Source organism: Tupaia chinensis, unplaced genomic scaffold (genome assembly GCF_000334495.1).
Source record: "Tupaia chinensis unplaced genomic scaffold, TupChi_1.0 Scaffold000093_1, whole genome shotgun sequence".
Taxonomy (NCBI): domain Eukaryota; kingdom Metazoa; phylum Chordata; class Mammalia; order Scandentia; family Tupaiidae; genus Tupaia; species Tupaia belangeri.
Window position 1 is genome coordinate 11,694,685 of NW_006159555.1, and position 14,645 is coordinate 11,709,329.

The window sequence follows — 14,645 nt, forward strand, 5'->3', positions numbered from 1 at the left end:
CTACCATATTTTTATAGACTTTATTTTCTTTGACTTGGTTTATATGAGCATAAGTTGAAGCATTAGCTGTTTTAGTTGGTGCAATTTTGGTAATTCTGTAGAGAGAAAGCTGTGCACTTTAAAAAACATTTTTTGTTTGATGTTTATTTTTTCAATTTGCCAGAATGGAAGTGTGCTCACCAGAGAGAAAAAGATAGAGAAGGAAAATGAGAAGGTGCCCCCCATGGTGGATGGCCATACCACAGTTGCTTCTCTTCCACTTCTCCCTCCTTTTGGGATTTGGGCATCAACATGCACATGTCTGGAATGTTCTCAGTCCATCTGGTTGGGACTTGAACTGGGTAGTCAACCACATGGGATCCAGCTGCCTTAACCATCATATCACTGGCATGCCCAAAGTGTAGGCTTTTGAATCTGCTTTTGAACTTCATACCATGCTGTTTGGGTCAGTTCTTAACCTTTCTGTGTTTTAGTTAATCTGTAAAGTGGAAATTGTACACTCTACAGCAACGTTTTTCAAATTATACATGAGTTCCAAAATCAATTAGGTGGCATTGTTTTGTTGAACTTTCTTTTCATAGTATTCATACATACAGTCATACAGTGCTTCACATTCAGTCAACAATTGACCACATATGTGTTGGTGGTTCCATAAGATTATAGTAGGTTATACCATCTATGTATGTATAAGTGCACCCTATGATGATCGCATGATGAAATCACTGAATGACGCTTTTTTTTTTTATTATCATAAATTTTTTTTTCTCATCACAACACACATAATGACGCATTTTTCAGAGTGTATCCCCATTGTTAAAGAGATGTCTGGGCCAGCCGTTGTTGTGGTTAAGGCGACTGGATCCCACATGGGTGGCTGTGCAGTTCAAGTCCCTGGTGGTTTTCGAAATGCCAGATGTGTGCATGTGTGCCCAAAATCCTTTCAGAAGGAGGGAGAATTGGAGGAGAAGGGAATGTGTCATGACTGTCCCCCACAAGAGGTGTCATCTCATTTCTCTCTCTCTCTTTCTTTCTCTCTCTCTCTCACTGTCTGTATCTGTCTGGCAAGCGCATATAACCTATGTCAAATTTAAAAAGAAAAATAAAAGGATGTGCCACTGTACTTATAGAAGCAGGTAGGAACTTTGCAGGGTCTGATGTATTTCTTACTGTTGACTGGTTTTAAAAAAAATGCTTGAAAATTGAAGATTTCTCACTTTTCCTCGTTCTCTCTGTCTCTCTCTCTGGCAAGCACACATGCCCTATAGCAAAAAACCAAAAGCAAAAAACAAAATAATTATTATTGGGTACAGAAAATTATTTCTTACTAGAAAATGATTAGAAGATTTTTGGATAAACTTTGTTTTGGGAATTCATACATAGTAAGGTGACAGTGTAAGTTTGTATGATCTCCTGGAGTGCAATTTGGCACTATATAGTAAATTATTTTTTACTAGAAAATGATTTGATACATAGAAGATTTTTGGATAAACTTTGTTTTGGGAATTCATACATAGTAAGGTGACAGTGTAAGTTTGTATGATCTCCTGGAGTGCAATTTGGCACTATATAGTAAAATTGAAGATGTATATGCCCTATAGCCTAGCAATTTCAATTCTTGTGCTTTTCCCCAAAGAGATATACAGAAGGATGCTTCATTACAACAGTTTTTTTTTTTTTTTTTTTTTGCTATAGAGGGTGCATGTACTCACTGGAGAGACAAGAAAGAAAAAGAGACAGGGAAATTGCGAAATTACCCCCCCCTATGAGGCATGGTCATGTCTCAACTCCCTTTTTTTCCATTCTCTTGGGATTTTAGGCATGTACACACACATGCCTGGCATGATTTTTAAGCTGTCAGGTTCAGGATTCAAACCATAGAATTGGCTATGTGGGTTCCAGTCACCTTATGCCAGATGCTGGTCCCACCGTATTGTTTGTAATGGCAAAACATTGGAAACAACCGAAAAGTTCCATGGTAGAAGTTTAGATCAATATAAACTGTATGTTCATCAAATGGAATGTTAAACTAAGTTGTGATCACTAAACTAGAGTTACCTTTAGCAATACTAATAAATTTCAAATAAGAATGGATACAAAAGCAAACTGTACACAGATATAGTATGATATATTTAACACATACAAACATGCAAAAATACATGTAGTATTGTATATAGTTCATGGTACAAATATAAGTAGTAAATATAAAAACTTGGAGGGGCTGGCAGGTGATGAGGAGGTTAAGGTGCTAGATTCCACATGGCTGACTGCATGGTTTAAGTCCCAGAACCAGAAGCTTGAAAATCATATCAGATACATGTGCATGTGTGCTCAAAATCTCAAGAGGAGGGACCAGCAGTTAGCGTAATGGCTATGTCGCTGGACTCCCATGTAGTCGACCGCAGTTTGCGTCCTGGACCCGGCGGCTTAAACTCGCGCTGGGCGTGTGTGCATGCGTGCCCAAGATCCTGAGAGGAGAAAGGAGGAGAAGGGATTGTGGCATGGCCATCCTCCAGGGGGGTGATTTCTCGCTTTCTGTCTCTCTGTCTCTCTCTTTCTGGCGAGTGCATGCGCCCTATAGCAAAAACCTCTCCAAAAAAAAAAAATCCCAAGAGGAGACTGGAGAAGAAGGGATCGCATTGTGACCATCCCCCAGGGGGTAATTTCTTACACCCCCATCTCTCTCTTATAAACACATGTGCCCTATAACAAAAACTAAAAGAAAAAAAAAGCTTGGATTAGAATAATATGTATTAATTTCAGGATAATGGATAATTTGAGGGTGGAAGGGAAAGAATGAAGTTAAATAGGGATTTCAGTTGTATCTTTGATGTATTAATCAATCTTCAGAAAATGATCCAAAGCAAATGTATCAAAATGTTAAGAGCCAGAATCACCAGATCTTAGATACATGATGTAGTTATAGTTTTTTCTTTATATTTTAAATATTTAATAACATACTTTCTTTAAAAAAAGTTAAATGCACAATTCATGGCACGAAATAGACAAAGAATAGCACATTATTCTGGGGTTTAGAGAATAATAAATTTTCTTTAAAAAATAAATGATCCTCTACCATTTCCTGATAATATCCTCCCTTTAAGATAATAAATCACTGTGTCTAATTCTCTTAGGATTTTATTAATAGTGGAGGCCGAGCTGCGGAAGTGCACAGTAGACGTGTTGTCTGCTCATATATTTTCTTGCCTGAGGCTTCTTCGAATTCAACTAGGTTTGAGCGGATTTCTCGAAGCACTCCCTTGTGACTAAGCATCATTTTTCTTAGCTGCTCTATCTGTGTATTGCTGTCTTTCAGCATGTTCTCTTTAGCACTTGGCAGCTTCAAGGTCATGGACTGTATTTCGAAGCTGATTTCTTAAATCCTCTTGGGATTGACTCTCCCTATGTCTGATGTCAGCCATAGCATCCCTCTCCATTTGTATCTCTTGAAGATTTGTTTGCAAATCAAGGACTGACTGCCTTAAGTAAAAACAAAATAAACAAAGAAAACTTCTGTTTCTCCTGCAACTCATTGCTTTCATTTAGTTTTCTCTGCAAATCTTTGACTTGATGTGAATATTATTCCAAAATGCATTTGATATGTTCCTTTCCAGGGTAAGGGATGATTTTCCTATGAGGATTAAGTTCCACTTCATATTTAGCGAATAAAGGAATTTGTGTCAAAGTCCCAGGTAAAGATGTGTTTTCAGGGGACCAGCAGTTAGTGTAATGGTTATGTCACTGGACTCCCACATAGTCGACCACAGTTTGAGTCCTGGACCTGGTGGCTTAAAACTCAGGCTGAGCGCGTGTACGTGCGTGCCCAAGATCGTGAGAGGAGAATAGAGGAGAAGGGATTGCGGCGTGGCCATCCCCCCTGGGGGGTGATTTCTCGCTTTCTATCTTTCTAAATCTCTCTCTGTCTGTCTGGCGAGCACACACGCCCTATAGCAAAAACCTCTCCAAAAAAAAAAAAAGATGTGTTTTCAGTTATTATACCAGGAATAGATGATAGATGACACAAAAAATGGGTTTGAAGAACCTCCATTGGATGTGATACCACTACTTGATAAAAGATCTTCATTATTTGATTCACAAGCTTTTGATCCCATATTAAATATTGCTACCTTTTATTAGTGATCTTGAAATATGACTGTGTCCCTGTTTGATTCTTTTAGTTCTTGTCTTAATTTCCTGGATATTCTTATTTTTCACTTTTTCTATTAACAACTGTGACCAAACCTCATCCTAAGAGACTGGCGGCATCGCGGCGGGACGTGGGCAGCCTCAGTGGCTTCACCTCCATTGACCTGCGGTGCAGGGTGGGATGCTACCCCCTACACCTATCCCAGCCTGTGGACTCCCACAGACCCCAACCGTTGGGAGGCGGGACTTTTTTTTTTTTTTTAAGATGAGAGTTTTAAAAAATTTGACAGAGAAAGGGAGAAAGCAAGCCACTAGGTCCGGGACTCGAATGGTGGTGGTTCATGTGGGTGTGTCCAGCCTTAACCACCTGGCTCGAGAATAATGTTTTCTTTTTTTTTGCTATAGAGCGTATGCGCTCGCCAGACAGAGACATAGAGACAGAAAGCGAGAAATCACCCCCCAGGGGGGATGGTCACTCCGCAATCCCTTCTCCTCCATTCTCTTGGGATCTTGGGCACTCACGCACACGTACCTGGCGTGAGTTTTAAGCCACCGGGTCCAGGACGTGAACTGCGGTCGACTATGTGGGAGTCCAGCGACATAGCCATTACGCTAACTGCTGGTTCCCCGTGGAGAATAATGTTTTCTAAGATCTAGGGCTTAACCTAGTTAGATGATAATCCAAACTTTCCAGAAAGATGATAATTCAATTCAATATAGATAAGGGTAAAATAAATTTAAGTTTTTAAGTGTTCATTTCCATAATTTGGAACTGAAGTGTCTACCTGGTCATTTTTCTTTCTTTCTTTCTCTTTTTTTTTTTTAAGTTTTTGCCAGAGGGCACCTGTGATCACTGCATGGGGTGATGAGAGGGAGGGGAGGGTTTTCACCCACTCCACCCCCAATGGAGAATGGTCATGCCACAATAACTTCTTCCTTTCAGGATTTTGGGCATGCACATGTGCCTGGCATGTTTGCAAACCACTGGGTCTGGGATTCAAACTGTACAGTTAGCCATGTGGGATCCAGCTGCCTTAACCACCATGCCACAGGCTGGCCTCTAGACATTTTACTTTATAAGCATGAATCTACCTCCTTACTATGTGTGTCATTTTCCCATTGATCTTCTAGAATGAATATCTGTATTTGTGATTATCCTCAAGAGACCTCTGTGTTTTCTCAGATGTACTTGTTACAGTTGTACATCTGGACTCTTGTTACAGTTGCACATCAGTATCTTAGCTTGGCTCCTGCTTACTGTCTTACAGTTGTCCTCTGCTGAATCATCAGAAGCAATTGCTTGAAAATCCTGGTAAATCAGTTATTTACTTATTCAAAGATCTATTCTACCATGCATTGTAAGCCTGTAGTCTAGTTCCTTGGTATATTCCAGTCCCAGCACTGTTGGATAGAAAGAATTTCCTTCAATGATGACCTATTTTATATTGGTACTGACCAATATGGTGGTCACTAGCCACATAAACCTAGTAAGCTTTTGAAACATGGCAAGTATGACCTAAGAACTATTGGGTTGTTGGAAAAGTCACAACATAGTTTTCTATGCAGAAATGCATCATGACTTCCAGCAGCCCAGAGTATCATTTTTTCACCTTAAGCTTATTATTTCTTTTATGTATGAGATAGATAGATGGTAGAACCCATTACCCATCCAGCCTTCTAGCTAGCCAGGATTATGGGCCTATGTGCCATACCTGGCACACTCAGGTTGACCCAGGATAAAAACCTCTGGTCTTTCACATGGCTTCCAGTGGTGTAGAGTAATGCTTGGACCAGAACAAAATCTTTACTTTTGATTAAATTAAGTGTAATTTTTTTTGGGGGGGTGGGGCTAGCAGATGGCACAGTGGATAAGGCACTGGACTTCCACACGGTCAACTGTGGTTCAGGTCCCAGACTTGGTGGCCTACTTTCTCTCTCTCTCTGCCTCTTCCTGGTCAAATTGAAGAATTATAATAATAAATAAAATGAAATAAAATAAAATAAAAATAAATCTTAACATTAAATCTAAATAGCCACATATGACTACTTCTCTGCCTTTTCCTGGTCAAATTGAAGAATTATAATAAATAAAATGAAATAAAATAAAATAAAAATAAATCTTAACATTAAATCTAAATAGCCACATATGACTACTGGATGCAATATTGGAAGTACAGGCCTGGTCTACTAAAAAGAATACTCAGTTTAGGGAATAGCAGATGGCGTAATGGTTATGTTGCTGGACTCCCACATAGTTGACTGCAGTTCAAGTGCTGGACCTGGTGGCTTAAAACTCATGCTGGGAGTGTGTGCATGTGTGCCCAAGATCCCAAGAAGAGAATAGAGGAGAAGGGACTGTGGCATGGTCATCCCTCCTTGGCACCCCTCGGGGGGGGTGTGTGTGTGTGTGATTTTTCACTTTCTGTCTCTCTGTCTTCCTGGTAAGTGCACGCGCCCTATAGCATAAAGTTCCCTTAAAAGACAAAAACAAAAACAAAACAAAAAAAAAAAAAGAAAGAAAGAAAGAAAAAAAGAATACTTAGTTTAATTACTAGCATGATACTGAATTTCCCAAGCCTTACTTTCCTGTGTATAAAAGGAGACTAATATTGCCTTAATCACTTCTGAATATCCTGGGGAAAAGTTAAAGAATATATGAAAACCTGTTGAGAAAGCACCAGTCATGGTGGGATATTGTGTGTTTAAGAGCTATGAAACTGCTATTTGACTCTAATTCTTTCAGAAATTTATCCTAAGGTGAATTTTTTATACATACTTGATCATCTGTAAAGATTGTTGTCAAAAGTTTTTATATTGTAATTATGTTTGTTTGCTAGGGCAGTTGTAACAAAGAACTGCTAACTGGATGGCTTAAACAACAGGAATTTATTGTCTCAGATCAGGAGGCTCAAAGTCCAAGATCAGAGTCTGCAGGGTTGGTTCCTTCGGATGGTTTTGAGAGAGCCTCTGTTCCATGCTTCTTCCCTAGCTGCTGCTGCTCTGCTGGCCATGTTTGGCATTCTATTGCCCTGATCTCTGCCTTCATCTTCACATAGTGTTCTCTTTGTGTGCTGTATCTGTGTCCAAATTTCATTTTTTTATAAGGACACCAGTCATCTTGGATTAGGGCCCATCTAATGACCTCATCTTAACTGATTATATCTACAATGACTCTGTGTCCAAATAAAGTCACATTCTGAGATACTAGAAGTAAGGACTTCAACATACAGATTCATTTTTTTTATAAGGACACCAGTCATCTAGGGCCCATCTAATGACCTCATCTTAACTGATTATATCTACAATGACTCTGTGTCCAAATAAAGTCACATTCTGAGATACTAGAAGTAAGGACTTCAACATACAGATTTCAGAAGACATGCTTCAACCCCTTGTAATATCTGATCATTGAAAGCAAGGTGATAATCCTGCAGTAGTACATAGTAAATATTATACAGCTATTAAAAGTCATGCTAGGCTCAGCTGCAGTAGTGCACTCTGGCTGGCACTGCTTCCTGGTGGGTGAGGCAACATAGAAGGCCTAGGTTTGATTCTCAAGCTACCCCAGAGGTGGAGGATTGTGTCTGTAGTTCCAACTACTTAGGAGGCTGAGGCAGAAGGATTGTAACTTAGTGAGACTGTCTGAAACATCATATGTACATATACACAAAGGATAAAATAAAGAAATCAGAAATAGCGACCAGTGGGTGGCATGGTGGTTAAGGCACTGGACACTCCCACATGGCCAACTGTGGTTCAAGTACCAGACCTGGTGACTTGCTTTCTCACTTTCTCCCTCTGTATCTATCGCTGATCAAATTAAAATAAATGAATGGATAAATAAAATTAAATAATTCTTAAAAAACATCAGAAATAACAGAAGAAAAAAAAAGAAATAACAGAAGGAGGTTCATGAAATAGTTCTAATGGAGAAACCAGATCATAATATAGTTAGTATAGTAAGTTCCAAACTAGCAAAGTAAAGTGAAAATTATGTCTATGTATTTTTAAAAAGTCTGAAGATACAAAAGTGGTAATTTTTTTCCCTAAGTATATTTATTTATTTCTTCCTCGAGAGAGAGAGATCAGAGAAGAAGGTAGGGGTAGGGAGAGAGAGGCACCTCCAAAAGGGGCTTTGAGCTGAATCCACTCCCAGTCTTAACTGGCTTATGTCACAGGCCTGCCTGTACATAGCTGGTATACTTAGAATGCTCAGGCAGCTACTCGGGTTTAAACCTAGGACCTTTCCCATGTGGATCCAGTTGTGTTACCCTGTGCTATCACCTGCCTCACTCCTTTTTTTTTTTATTTTTTAAGATACTTGGGCTCTTTTTTTGTATCTTGCCATGTTGCCTAGGTCAGACTTGAGTTCCTCATGCCTCAGCCTCCCTGAGCCACTGGGATTACAAGGACATGCCCCTACTCCTGGTCTTTAGATTGTACTGGGATTTGAACCTGGGCCTCCCATGTGGTTTGAGCCTGTGGAGCACAGCTTCTTAGCTGCATATGCCACTATGACTAGCTCTCCAAACATAGTAATGCTAGAATGATTAAGTGACAGCAGAATTATGCAAAAAATTTTAACTTTTTTGTTGTTTTCTAAAGTTTATACAGTACACTGTGTACTTGCTTTGTAATAGAAAGAACGCACAATACATTTTTTAGAAATAGAATTAATAGGTCAGAGCAAAAAATTTTTGATTTTTAAAATTTTGCCAGAGGGTTTGAGTGCTCACAAAGAGAGACAGAGAGATGAAGAGGAAAAAGCACCACTGTAGTGGAGAATGGTCACACCACAATCTCTTTGCCTCTAGTTTCCCATCCGATTGGGATTTTGAGCATGCATGCATATGTGCCCAGTGTATTTCTCAAGGTATGGACTCAAACTCCTGGGATGGCCATGTGGGATCTAGCTGCCTTAACCACCAGGCCCAAAAGCAAAGAATTCTAATATTTTTTTAATGGACACTTCTTTCTATGATAATAATGGCCTTATTTATCTCTTTTGTTCAAAAAATTTTCTCTAGTGCCTTAAGGGATCCTTATTTATTTATTTTTGTATTTCACAGATGTAACTAATCTTATAATTATCTGTTTTTGGTCTTCGTGTTTCATGACTTTAAGCAGTCCTCTTAGAGGCAGCAAGTTGTTGGATTCTATTTAAAAAAAAAAAATTTTAGGGGGCTGGCAGGTGGTGTGGTGGTGAGGGGCACTGGACTCCCATGTGGCCGACTGCGGTTGGAGTCTTGGACCTGGCAGCTTGCTTCTCATTTTCTCTCTTTCTCTACTCTCCCTCTCTCTCTCTCACTTTGTCCCTCTCTGGTATGTTGTATGAATGTATGTATGTATATATGTATGAAAAAAGTTAAAATAATTCTTTAAAAAAATAATTTTAGTTGAACAGGCCCTGTGACCTGGTGGTTAAGGGAGCCAGATCCCACATGGTCAACTGCATCATGGTTCAAATCTTGGCCCTGGCGGCTGGAAAAACACACTGGGTGCATATGTGTGGTTGCCCAAAATTTTGACAGGGTAGAGAAATGGAGGAAAAGGGATTCTAGCATGACTACACCCCACTGAGAGTGCTTTTTCCTTTTCCGGTTCTTTCTCCCTCTGTTTCTCTGGTGAGCACATGTGGCCTCTGGCAATAAAAAAAATAAAATAATTTTGTTAATGACTCTTGGCATCACTGTGTCTTAGTGATTTAGAAGCTATGTTTTATTGTCTAGTAACTTAGATATGTGATCTTGGGAAAGTTGCTTAATCTGTAGCTCATGTTCTCATCTGTAAAATGGAATTCATATATCCATGGGTGGGACCAGCAGTTGGCGTAATGGCTATGTCACTGGACTCCCATGTAGTCGACTGTGGTTCAAGTCCTGTACCTGGTGGCTTAAACTCATGCCCGGCATGTGTGTGTGCGTGCCCAAGATCCCAAGAGGAGAATGGAGGAAAAGGGATTGTAGCATGGCCATCCCATCTGGGGGTGATTTCTTGCTTTCTCTGTCTCTCTCTGGCAAGCACACATGCCCTATAGCAAAAATCTCTCAAAAATATATATCCATGGATATCTAGTGGATATCTACCCGTCCAATGGAGGTAATAAGGGTATTATAAGAAATAAATGGGGGCTGGCAGATGACATGGTGGTTAAGGGTGCTGGACTTCCACATGGCTGGCCATGGTTCGAGTCAGACCTGGCAACTTTCTCACTTTCTCTCTCTCACTTTCCCTATCTGGCCAATTAAAAGAAAGAAAGAGAGAGAGAGAAAGGGAGAAAGAGAGAAAGAAAGAAAGGAAGAAAGAAAGAAAGTGAAGTTAAAAAACAATGACTGGGGGCCAGCAAGTGGCATGGTGGTTAAGGACACTGGATTCCCACATGACCAACTGCGGTTCAAGTCCCGGACTTGGCGGCTTGCTTTCTCACTTTCTCTCTCTGTCTGTCTGTCTGTCTGTCTCTCACTCTGTTCCTGTCTAGTCTAATTAAAAATAAATAAATAAAGTTAAATAAAATTTAAAAAAGAAATAAATGACAAAATCCATGTAAAGCACTTTGAATGGTATCTTGCCCATGTAAGCGTTCAGTAGATACATACCAATTATGTATCATGTGAAAAAGTTTATGACAGCCTTATCATAATTTTGGACATTTTTTTTCCTATCAATAGATATAGAACTATGTCATTGTTTTAAGTGTTTATATAGTATTTTGTTGAAGATACTATGATTTACTAAAATATTTCCTTATTGTGGGTGTAAGTTAGGATATTTCCGATTTCTTGCTATTACAAACAAAGCTGTGATTATTAACTTTGTGTTTAGAATTCCTCTTTACTGTGATTTTTTTTTTTTTTTGAGAGATTTTCGCTTATAGGGTGTGTGCGCTTGTCGGAGAGACACACAGAGAGAGAAAGTGAGAAATCCTCCTCTAGGGGGATGGCCACACCACAATCCTCTGTCCTCTGTTCTCCTCTCAGGATTTTTGGGCACACATGTACATGTGCCTGGAATGATTCTCAAACTGCTGGGTCCAGGACTCTAACCATGGTTGGCCATATGAGAGTCCAGTGTCTTACCCATTACACAACCTGCTGGGTTTCTTACTGTGAATTCTTTTTTAAAAAAAAAAAAAATTTTTATTTTTATTTATTTATTTATTTAATTTATTTTAATTTTACCAGAGAGGGACAGAGAGAGAGAGAAAGTGAGAAAGCAAGCCGCCAGGTCCAGGACTAGAACCATGGTCAGCCGTGTGGGAATCCAGCACCCTTAGCCACCATGCCACCTGCTGGCCCCACTGTGAATTCTTTTTATCTATTTATCATTATTATTTTTAAATTTGCTACAGGTGGGGCCAGCAGATGGTGTAATGGTTATATCTAGAAAAAAAGAAAATCCTCCCTGAAGTGAGCACATTTAAGTTAAAGCCCTAAGGGTGAGAAGGAGCTAATCAAACTGTTTGGAGTAGGGTAGGGGAAGAACCTTTTGAGTGGAGGAAATGACTCTATTGGATGGCCCTATAAGTGGAAAAGGATTATTGTGCTCTAGGAACTAAAAAGGGTCTGTGAGAGGCTAGAACAGAGAGAAGAGAATTTGAAAAGTTAAAAGGGGCCCTATCAGACAGAATCTTAACTATGGTGAGTGTAGATCTTATTCTGTTCCCATTGGAGAGCTATAGAAGGATTTAAGTAGGGAATGATATGATTTAATTTACATGAAAAATAACGCTGGAGAGAGCAAGCGTGTACATGGGAGACTAGTAAGTAGTCTGTTGCAGTAGACCAGTGATATATGAAAATGGTTTATACTATTAGGTTAATGGAAGTGGAGATGGAGAGTAGTGGGTTGATTTGAACACTATTTATTAGAAGGATTGACAGGACTATTGATTAGTAATAGGAGGTAACAGAAGACAGGTCCTTGAGACTTGATTCACAGGTTTGTGGCTTATGCAGCTGGATAACACTGCAGTTTTTTGAGGTACTGAAGATTGGGTGAAGAACAGTTTTCGTGAGAGAATCAATCAAGAGTGTAGCTTTAGAAATATGTTTCAGAAACCTCAAGTTTAGATTTCAGAAAACTGGGCTGGAGATAGACCTTTGGAAATTGTAACCTTAGAGATGGCATCTTTTTTAGTTTTGCTCTGAGATGTGTGTGTTCCCCAGAAAGAAACACAGAAAGAAGGAAAGTGAGAAATGAGATGTGTGTGTTCCCCAGAGAGAAACACAGAAAGACAGAAGGAAAGTGAGAAAGCACCCCCTGTCGGGGGATGGCCATGCGGCAGTCCCTTCTCCTTTTAAGATTTTGGGCACTGTGCAACACGTATCTGGCATATTTTTCAAGCCGCTGGATCCAGTACTTGAACCACATAGTTGGCCATGTGGGATCCAGTTGCCTTAACCACTATACCACCGACTGGCCTGAGATGGTATCTTTTTAAAATTTTATTTATTTCTTCCATGAACAAGAGAAATTGAAAGACAGCACTCCCAATGGGGTTTTGAAATTGTGATCCATCCCAATCCTCAGCCAGTTCTGGATCAGGGGCATATGCATGCTTGGTGTAATCAAGGAGGTCTCCAGCCCAGAACCCTTCCACGTGGGTCAGCCTTGCAAAGCATTGCATTTTACTGCTGTGTCACTATTTGGCCCTAATGTGGTATTTTTAAACATGGCAATAGATGATATGGACTAGAGAATATAAAAATAAGAGGGCATGAGAGCAAGCTCTAGGGAATTTGTGTGTCTGAGGTGTTGAGTAGAAGAGCAGGAGGTGTTGCAAAGGAGACTGAAAGGAGAGCAACTAAGTATGCAGCCCATAAAGCAATAGAGTACGAGGTCATGGGAGAGGATAGGGCTGGCCCTGTAGTCTAATTCTTAAGGCAGCTGGATACCATGTGACACTGTGGTTCAGTTCTGGGCTCTGGTGGCTTGAAAAACACTGTAGGCACTTATGCCTGCTTGCCTCAAATCCCAACAGGATGGAGAAATGGCAGAGAAGGGATTGTAGTATAACCACACTCAAGTGCCGGGTGCTTCTGCCCTCTCTTTCTGTGTCTCTTTGGATAGCTCACTTGCCTTCTGGGGGGTGATTTTATCTTTCTTTCTCTATCTGGCTAGCTCACATACCCTGAAGGGTTGTGGGGGGAGCTGGTGGGGAGAAAGACATGGGGGCTTCACTGTTTAAAAAAAGCAGTATTTACTTGTTTTTGATTTATTTTACATTTGAATAAATTTTCTTCTTTTTAAAATTTAAAAAATTTTATTACAATTTATTTATTTACATTCATTCACTATGTATCATTACAGCATACAAAATGAGATTTCTCATCCAGAATATACTGTATATTGGCTCAGTCAAGCACATCAACATACATGTTATCAGCAAATAATTTTCCATTTTTAATTTCTTGTATATTTTGCTTTTTTTTTTCCATCCTTGATTCCCTATCCCTCACCCTCCCATGCCCCCGCACCCCCCACATTGTCTCTGGTATCCATGGTTGCTTTCTATGCCTTTTCCCCCCTTGAATTGATTCGCTAATGAACTTAATTAGTCTAAATATTTCCAATAGCAAGTGCAGCTAATATATACATATACATGAACACAAGTCTGATTTTAGGCATAAACCTCAGAGAGTAGAATGAACGTACTATAAAGTAGCACCTAGCTGGGTCTATATAGCTTACTGTAGTCATCAAATATGCATTTAAAAAAAATTTTCAATAAAAACAGTTTTCGTGTTTTTTTTTTTTCTCCTGAAACTTTTTTTTTTTAATTAATTAATTTACATTCATCTCCTAAGCATCGTCACATCATACCAAATGTGGTTTCCCATTTAGAATAAACTGCATAGTGGCTGAATCATGCATGTTATCATCAATAATTTTTCCATTTCTAGTTTCATACACACACACACACACACACACACATATATATATATATATTTAACCCCATGTCTGACCCTCTGCCCTTTCCCACCCTCTTCTCACACTATCTCTGGTGTCGACAGTTGTCTTCAATTCCTTCCCCCCCCCCACATTTTGTTGATCACACAATTTCATAAGTAATCTAACTACTTTCAATAGCACATTCAGCTGGTAATTTCAAGAAAAGCAGTTTTGAACTGGTAAGGAAATTTCCTTGAAATTTAAAGCCTAGAAACAGGTTTGTATTCTGTTCAAACAGTAGGTACATGAACCTATTGACAACTCAAGACAGGACAAAAATCCTTAAAACTGGACAACAAAGCCTAGAAGAAAAGCAGCAATATTTTAGTCAAGTCACAGAATGCTATTTCACCAGTTCAGTCTCATGTACTTAATCTATCTTCTATTGTGGTTCTATCTTCCGGATTGAATTCTGGGATATGATGTTCAACTCCAGACTTGTCCCTACAATTAAGTTGGCCATTTTCTTAGTTTTTGAACTCTTATTTCTGTGTGTCTGCATTTAATTTTCCTGACATAGCACTCCCTTAAGAACTTCTTGGAGATCTAGT

At 39.4% G+C, this 14,645-nt stretch overlaps 1 protein-coding gene and 1 pseudogene across 4 annotated transcripts in view; one reads left to right on the forward strand and one right to left on the reverse strand.

Moving 5' to 3' along the window:
• UNC13B (unc-13 homolog B) overlaps nt 1–14,645 on the forward strand; it is a 237,681-nt gene that overhangs the window by 37,626 nt on the left and 185,410 nt on the right. The gene's annotated exons all lie outside the window — the stretch shown is intronic.
• On the reverse strand, nt 3,051–4,111 carry LOC114006843 (coiled-coil domain-containing protein 158 pseudogene; annotated as a pseudogene).